This window comes from Microtus ochrogaster, unplaced genomic scaffold, assembly GCF_000317375.1.
Source record: "Microtus ochrogaster isolate Prairie Vole_2 unplaced genomic scaffold, MicOch1.0 UNK1, whole genome shotgun sequence".
Taxonomy (NCBI): Eukaryota; Metazoa; Chordata; class Mammalia; order Rodentia; family Cricetidae; genus Microtus; species Microtus ochrogaster.
Window position 1 is genome coordinate 41,355,390 of NW_004949099.1, and position 6,000 is coordinate 41,361,389.

The 6,000-nt window shown below is 48.6% G+C and overlaps 1 protein-coding gene across 1 annotated transcript in view; it reads right to left on the minus strand.

The window, feature by feature from the left end:
• The window catches only part of Tead4 (TEA domain transcription factor 4), an 81,370-nt gene that overhangs the window by 29,073 nt on the left and 46,297 nt on the right, over positions 1-6,000 (minus strand). The gene's annotated exons all lie outside the window — the stretch shown is intronic.

Genomic DNA, 6,000 nt, shown 5'->3' on the forward strand with positions numbered 1-6,000 from the left:
TCTGTGTGAGGTGTACCTGGCCCAGGAGACTATTATAGTTTATGCTGCCTCTGGGAATAAGGAGGACCTTAAAGATGGTTGGTGGGCGGTAACATGAATGGGGCCTGCTTGTTGTTGGGGTTTTTATCCTGCCAAGTACCCCACAACTGTTAAGCCCCAAAGAAAATCACACATAGGTCTCCATAAATTATAAGTTGATTGGCCCATTAGCTCTAGCCTCTCACTGGTTAACTCACATCTTGATTAACCCATTTTTCTAATCTATGTTAGCCATGTGGCTCAGTACCTCTTTTCAGTGGGGCAGATCACATTCTGCTGCTTCGGTGGTCTGGGCAGGAGTGGGAGGAATCAACTTCCTCCTTCCCAGAATCTCCTGTTCTCATTACATCATTTCTATTTCCTGTCTGGTTTTCAAACCTATACTTCCTGCCTGGCCAATCAGCGTTTATTTGAAACATGAGCGACAGAATACAGACAATTCTCCCGCACCAATGGGCAACCAGGGCCATGGGAGGTGTCGTACTGAGACTCTCAGAGTTGCCAGGGAGGAGTGCTGCCTCTTCATACAGAAAGAGCTCCCAGGAGAAGTAGTCTAGTGCTGAGGTTTGCGTAGCAGGTACAAGGACTTTGTTCCAATCTGGCCTCACAAAAACAAAAACAAACCCAGGCGACTTAGAAACCAAGCCTAGAACATTGTGTATGCTGGAGAAGCCCTCTACCACAGTGCTGGAGGCCTGTGCCACCATGCCAGGCTTTACACAGTGCTGGAAACCAAACCTAGAGCATTGTGTATGCTGGGGAAGCCCTCTGCCACCTAAGCTACATCCTCAGCCTCGTTTTATAGTTGTTATTTTCTTTTATGTGTGTATTTGTTTGCTTTTGGGGGGAAAGGTATTGCTATCTAGCCCTGGCTGGATAGGAACTGTCCATCCCTGATTCTCCTGCCTCCGTCCTCTTATCAGAACTCAGCACCTAGGTTAGGGGACATATGTCCACATAACGGAGCAGTGTATGCTGGAAACAGTTGTGTTTGAGGATGAGGGTTGAGTTCAGGCCTGGGGAGCATGTGAACCTCAGTGGAACCATGGCCACTGGGTAGGATAAAAGGAAAGAACAGAGAACATCAGATGGCTGGGTGGTGGTGGTGCACACCTTTAATCCTAGCACTTGGGAGGCTGAGGCAGGTGGACCTCTGTGAGTTCAAGGACAGCTTGGTCTACAGAGCTAGTTCCAGGATAGCCAGGGCTGTACAGAGAAACCCTGTCTCAAAAAAGGAGAAAGGGAGAAAGGGAGGGAGGGACGGAGGGACGGAGGGAGAGCATTGGATGAGGGAAAGGGAAAACTGAAGTAAAGAAACCTATTACCTTTTTGTTCTACATCTAAGCCCGAGGGCATAGCGGAGGCCTGCCCTGTCAGCTGAGGCTGGAGTGGCCATGTGAGGAAGCTGCTGCTGCAGGGGCAGGTAAGGCGAACAGGCTGCCTGCCACCTGGGCTGTAACTGGAGAACTTGGCCAAAGCCAGACTGGCCCCCAAGCTGACCTTTTCCCATGGCCAAGTCCAAATTAAGAGTCCTCAACTGCCAGGAAGATGTGCTGGCCTGAGAACTCTGACTTGTCTGTGTCCAAGGAAGGAAGGAAGGAGTAGAGAATCAGGCTCCCGGGCACTCTGTGAGCTAGTCTACACCTATAAATCTGAGTCCTGAAAGATGTCTCTTCTCAAAGCCTTGAGAGAAACAGATTCCATAGGTGCTTTTCCAATGAACGGCCAGGTCTACTCTGTGTCTTACTCAAGGTGATTGTGCTGCAGCTATGAAACAGGAGGCCTAAGCCACCCTTGGTTGGTTACAGAAAAAGAACCACAAACCTGTGGTTTAGGGAACCAGGTTTGAACTTGCAGCTCCACAAAGGGGCTGTGAGACCACAGCAAGTCACTTCCCTCCATGGACCTCCGCCCGGTCGCCTTCTAGTCTAGCTCAGTCTAATTTAAAGTCTTTCTTCTATATTTGACCACACAAATTTCTACTGCCTTAGGATGCTGAGCTTAATACCAGCTGAAAAAGGACTCTGACCAGGCATGGGGGCCATATCTATCATACCAGCACTTAAGAGCCCAGTGTGGGAAAATTGCCTCAAGTTTGAGTCCAACCTGGGCTACGGAGAAAACCCAACCTTTTATTTGTTTGTTTGTTTAAGGCAGGATAAGGGGCAGGAGGACAAGTCTACTGTAGCCCAGTCAATCTCTTCCTCAGGAGGGAGAACACATTCTCAGCCTAAAGAAGTGACCAGAGTTCAGAGACGAAGGCCAGGGATAAGCTGGGGTGACAGAGAAGAGGTTCCTGAAAGCCACAGGCCAATCCAAGCCTGGAGACATGGTGGTGAGCCTCCGAGTTGGTGGTGGGACAGCAGAATGGCAGGGAAGATAGGCGTCTTAGGCAGGGTAACTATGCTGCATTGGAACACCAGGACCAACGCCACATGGAGAGGAAAGGGTTTATTTGACTTATACTTCCACATCACAACTTATCATCAAAGGAAGTCAGGACAGGAACTCAAACAGGGCAGGAAGATGGAGGTAGGAGCTGATGTCGAAGCCATGGAGGAGTGCTGCTTACTGGCTTGTTCCTCATAATTTGCTTAGCCTGCTTTCTTGGTTTTTTATTTGTTTGGTTGGTTTTTTTGTTTGTTTTTCAAGACAGGGTTTCTCTTAGCCTGCTTTCTTATAGAACCCAGGACCACCAGACTAGGGGTGGCACCGCCCACAATGGGCTGGGCCTCACGTCAATCACTAATGAAGAAAATGTCTCCAGGCTTGCCTGTAGTTCATCTTAAGGAGACATTTTCTCCATTGAGAATCCTTCCTCACTGGTGACTAGCATGTGTCAAGTTGAGAGAGAGCTAGCCAGCACAGCAGGAGATGTTAGGAACCTCGGGGAGCATCTGGGAAATAGTTCCTGGACTGATCCTCTCTCTCATGCCTTGGCTGCTTATCAGTTATCTGTGCCCATTATTCTCAGCACCCCAGAGGGAAAGAATACACTCAAGCTTCAGCTGTTCCCACTCCAGCCTGCACCTCCAAAGCTGGGAATGGGGGGCACAGGCCTGCAACCCAGCACTTAAGAAACTGAAGCAGGAGGATCAGGAATTACAGGTCAGCCTGGGCTACACAATGAGACCATGGTTCATACAACAAACATGTTAACGTCGCCAGTGTTTGGCACCAGATGAATGAGATCAATGCAGGAATGACCGAGTCTATCGCTGTTCTACTGTGATAGGACTAGGCCTCTTTTCCCCTCCTCAGTCCTGGGGTCCAAACCATCACGCGCGCTGGCCTGGATTATTAATCTCCTCCACCTGGCTTCCTGTTTCAGGCTATTCTCGGCTCAGCAGCTGACATGTCTACTAAAATCCAAAAAGTGCTGCCCTGGCTTCCCATCCTCCTTAAAGGAAGGGTCCCAGTTCTGCCAGGTGTTGTGGCAGGGTTGGAGTCTCAGCTACTTGGGAGGCTGAGAGGCAGGAGGATTGCTTCTGCCAGGAACACCAGCTTAAGCCACATCAGACAGAGTTTCTTGAGGGGGAAAAACAAGTGGTGAAGAAAGCTGGGGACAGAGCTCTTACCCAGTGTACAACAAGGAACCCTACAAAAGACAGACACACACAGATGCACACATATAGGCACACTGACACACACACTCTACAAAGACACACACAGATGCACACACATATACAGACACACAGATGCACACACACATACACACATACAGGCACACAGACACACATACACATATAGACACACACAGAGACAAACACATACTCTACACAGACACACATAGAACACACAGACACACACACACACAGAGACAAACACATACTCTACACAGACACACATATAGAACACACACAGACACACATGCACACCACACACTCTACACAGACACAGGCGCGCGCACACACACATACAGACACACTCTACACAGACACAAATATACACACACACATGCACACATACAGGCACACATATACACATACACACATACAGACACACAGACACACACGCACAGACACACATATACACACAGAGAGACACACACTCTACACAGACACAGACACACATACAGGCACACAGACACACACAGATGCACACCTATACACACACACAGATGCACACGCACAGACACACATATACACACAGAGAGACACACACTCTACACAGACACACACACAGACACACAGACAGACACACACACACACAGTTCAAGTCCCTCCAAAGGCCAGGATGTATCCGAAGGATCTATCCACCCTCATACCAGCTCAGCCACCTCTCTGATGTCACCCATCTGCCACTCTGAGCTGCTTCCTAGGACACGCTGGGCCCGCTTGCCCACTAGGCTTTGTGCTTGCCGTCCTTCCACAGACTCTCACCTTCTTCATGTTCCTGACAGTGTCTAGAATGGCCTCATAGCCTGGGTGGAGATGGACGACTCTTGTGACATCTTCCCTGACCACGATACGAGGGCAAGGATGCCCCGCCCATCAGCACACCTCAGCCTGTGCTTCCTGCCGTCCTCATTTCCCTCCATGTGCCATGGGATCTACTGATATTCTGGGCACCCTGAGAATGCACTCGGGTGCTCGCTATTTGTCTATATCAGACACCTAGGGAAATCCCTGGAAGGTTGGGGAGATGACTCTGTGGATAAAACAGTTGTATAAGTGAGTGGATTGGAGTTCAGATGAACCCAGGTCATTTCCAGGCAAGCTTGGTAGCTTGGAAGGTGGACACAGGGTCCCCCGAAGCAACCTAGACCCTGAAGCAACCCGGATGTCTCAACTAGTTCATGTCAGCAAACTCTGGGTTCAATGTGAGAGTAAACAGGACAGAGTGATCAATGAAGACTGTCAATATCAACACGCAGGGAGACAAACATACATGCACACCACACATACATTTAAAAAACTGTCTGCATATTGTAAGCTCTCAATAAATATCTCTTTAAAAAAAAAAAGAACTAAATGGTAGTTGGTCAGTATTGGCACTTGGGAGGGAGATGCAGGCAGATCCCCTACTTCAAGGACAGCCTGGTCTGCAAAGTAAGTGTCAGGACAGCCAGGACTACACAGAGAAACCCTGTCTTGAAAAAACAAAAACAACAGAAAAAGCTGGGGGGTTGGTGGTGCACGCCTTTAATCCCAGCACTCGGGAGGCAGAGGCAGGCGGATCTCTGTGAGTTCGAGACCAGCCTGGTCTATAGAGCTAGTTCCAGGACAGGCTCCAAAGCCACAGAGAAATCCTGTCTCGAAAAAAAAAAAAAACAACAACAACAACAACAACAGAAAAAGGAGAGAATTAAATGGTAAGGAGATCAACTATCCGGGACACGGGTTTTGCCTTCAGAGACGAACAGGGGAGCTAAATGAAGTCAAGCAGTGCCTTTAGGTTATTCCTCATTCCCAAGGCACACTTTATCTTACTCTCAGAGGAGCTTTTGTTATACATAAGCAATGGGAATTCTATGGAGCCAAAAGCATTTAAAACACAGGAGACTCTCTTTGGCAAGAAGAAGGAGAAGGCGAGAACTACAAACACAAAATTAGGTTTGAAAATGCTTGGCTAGGGGCGTGTGCGCCTTAGGGGTAGAGCTAAGCATGCACAGGGTCCTAGGTCTTGTCATTAACACTGAGGGGGAAAAAAAAGCCAACCTCTTGGACAGTGATGGATGCTTACTATTTTGATGGTGGCAATATCTTCACAGGTCCCCACATCTGCCCAAACTTATCACCACGTAGGCCCTAAGCACATGTCATTGACACTTCAATAAGATGCCTTGAAGATTAAGTTTAGGAGCCAAGGAGGTGCCATGCCTGACGACCTGAGTCTGATTCCCAGACCCATGGTGGAAGAAGAGAAATGATACTCAGAAATTGTTCTCGGACTTCCACATGTGTGCTACAGACACACACACACTCATACACACACACACACACACTCACACACACTCTC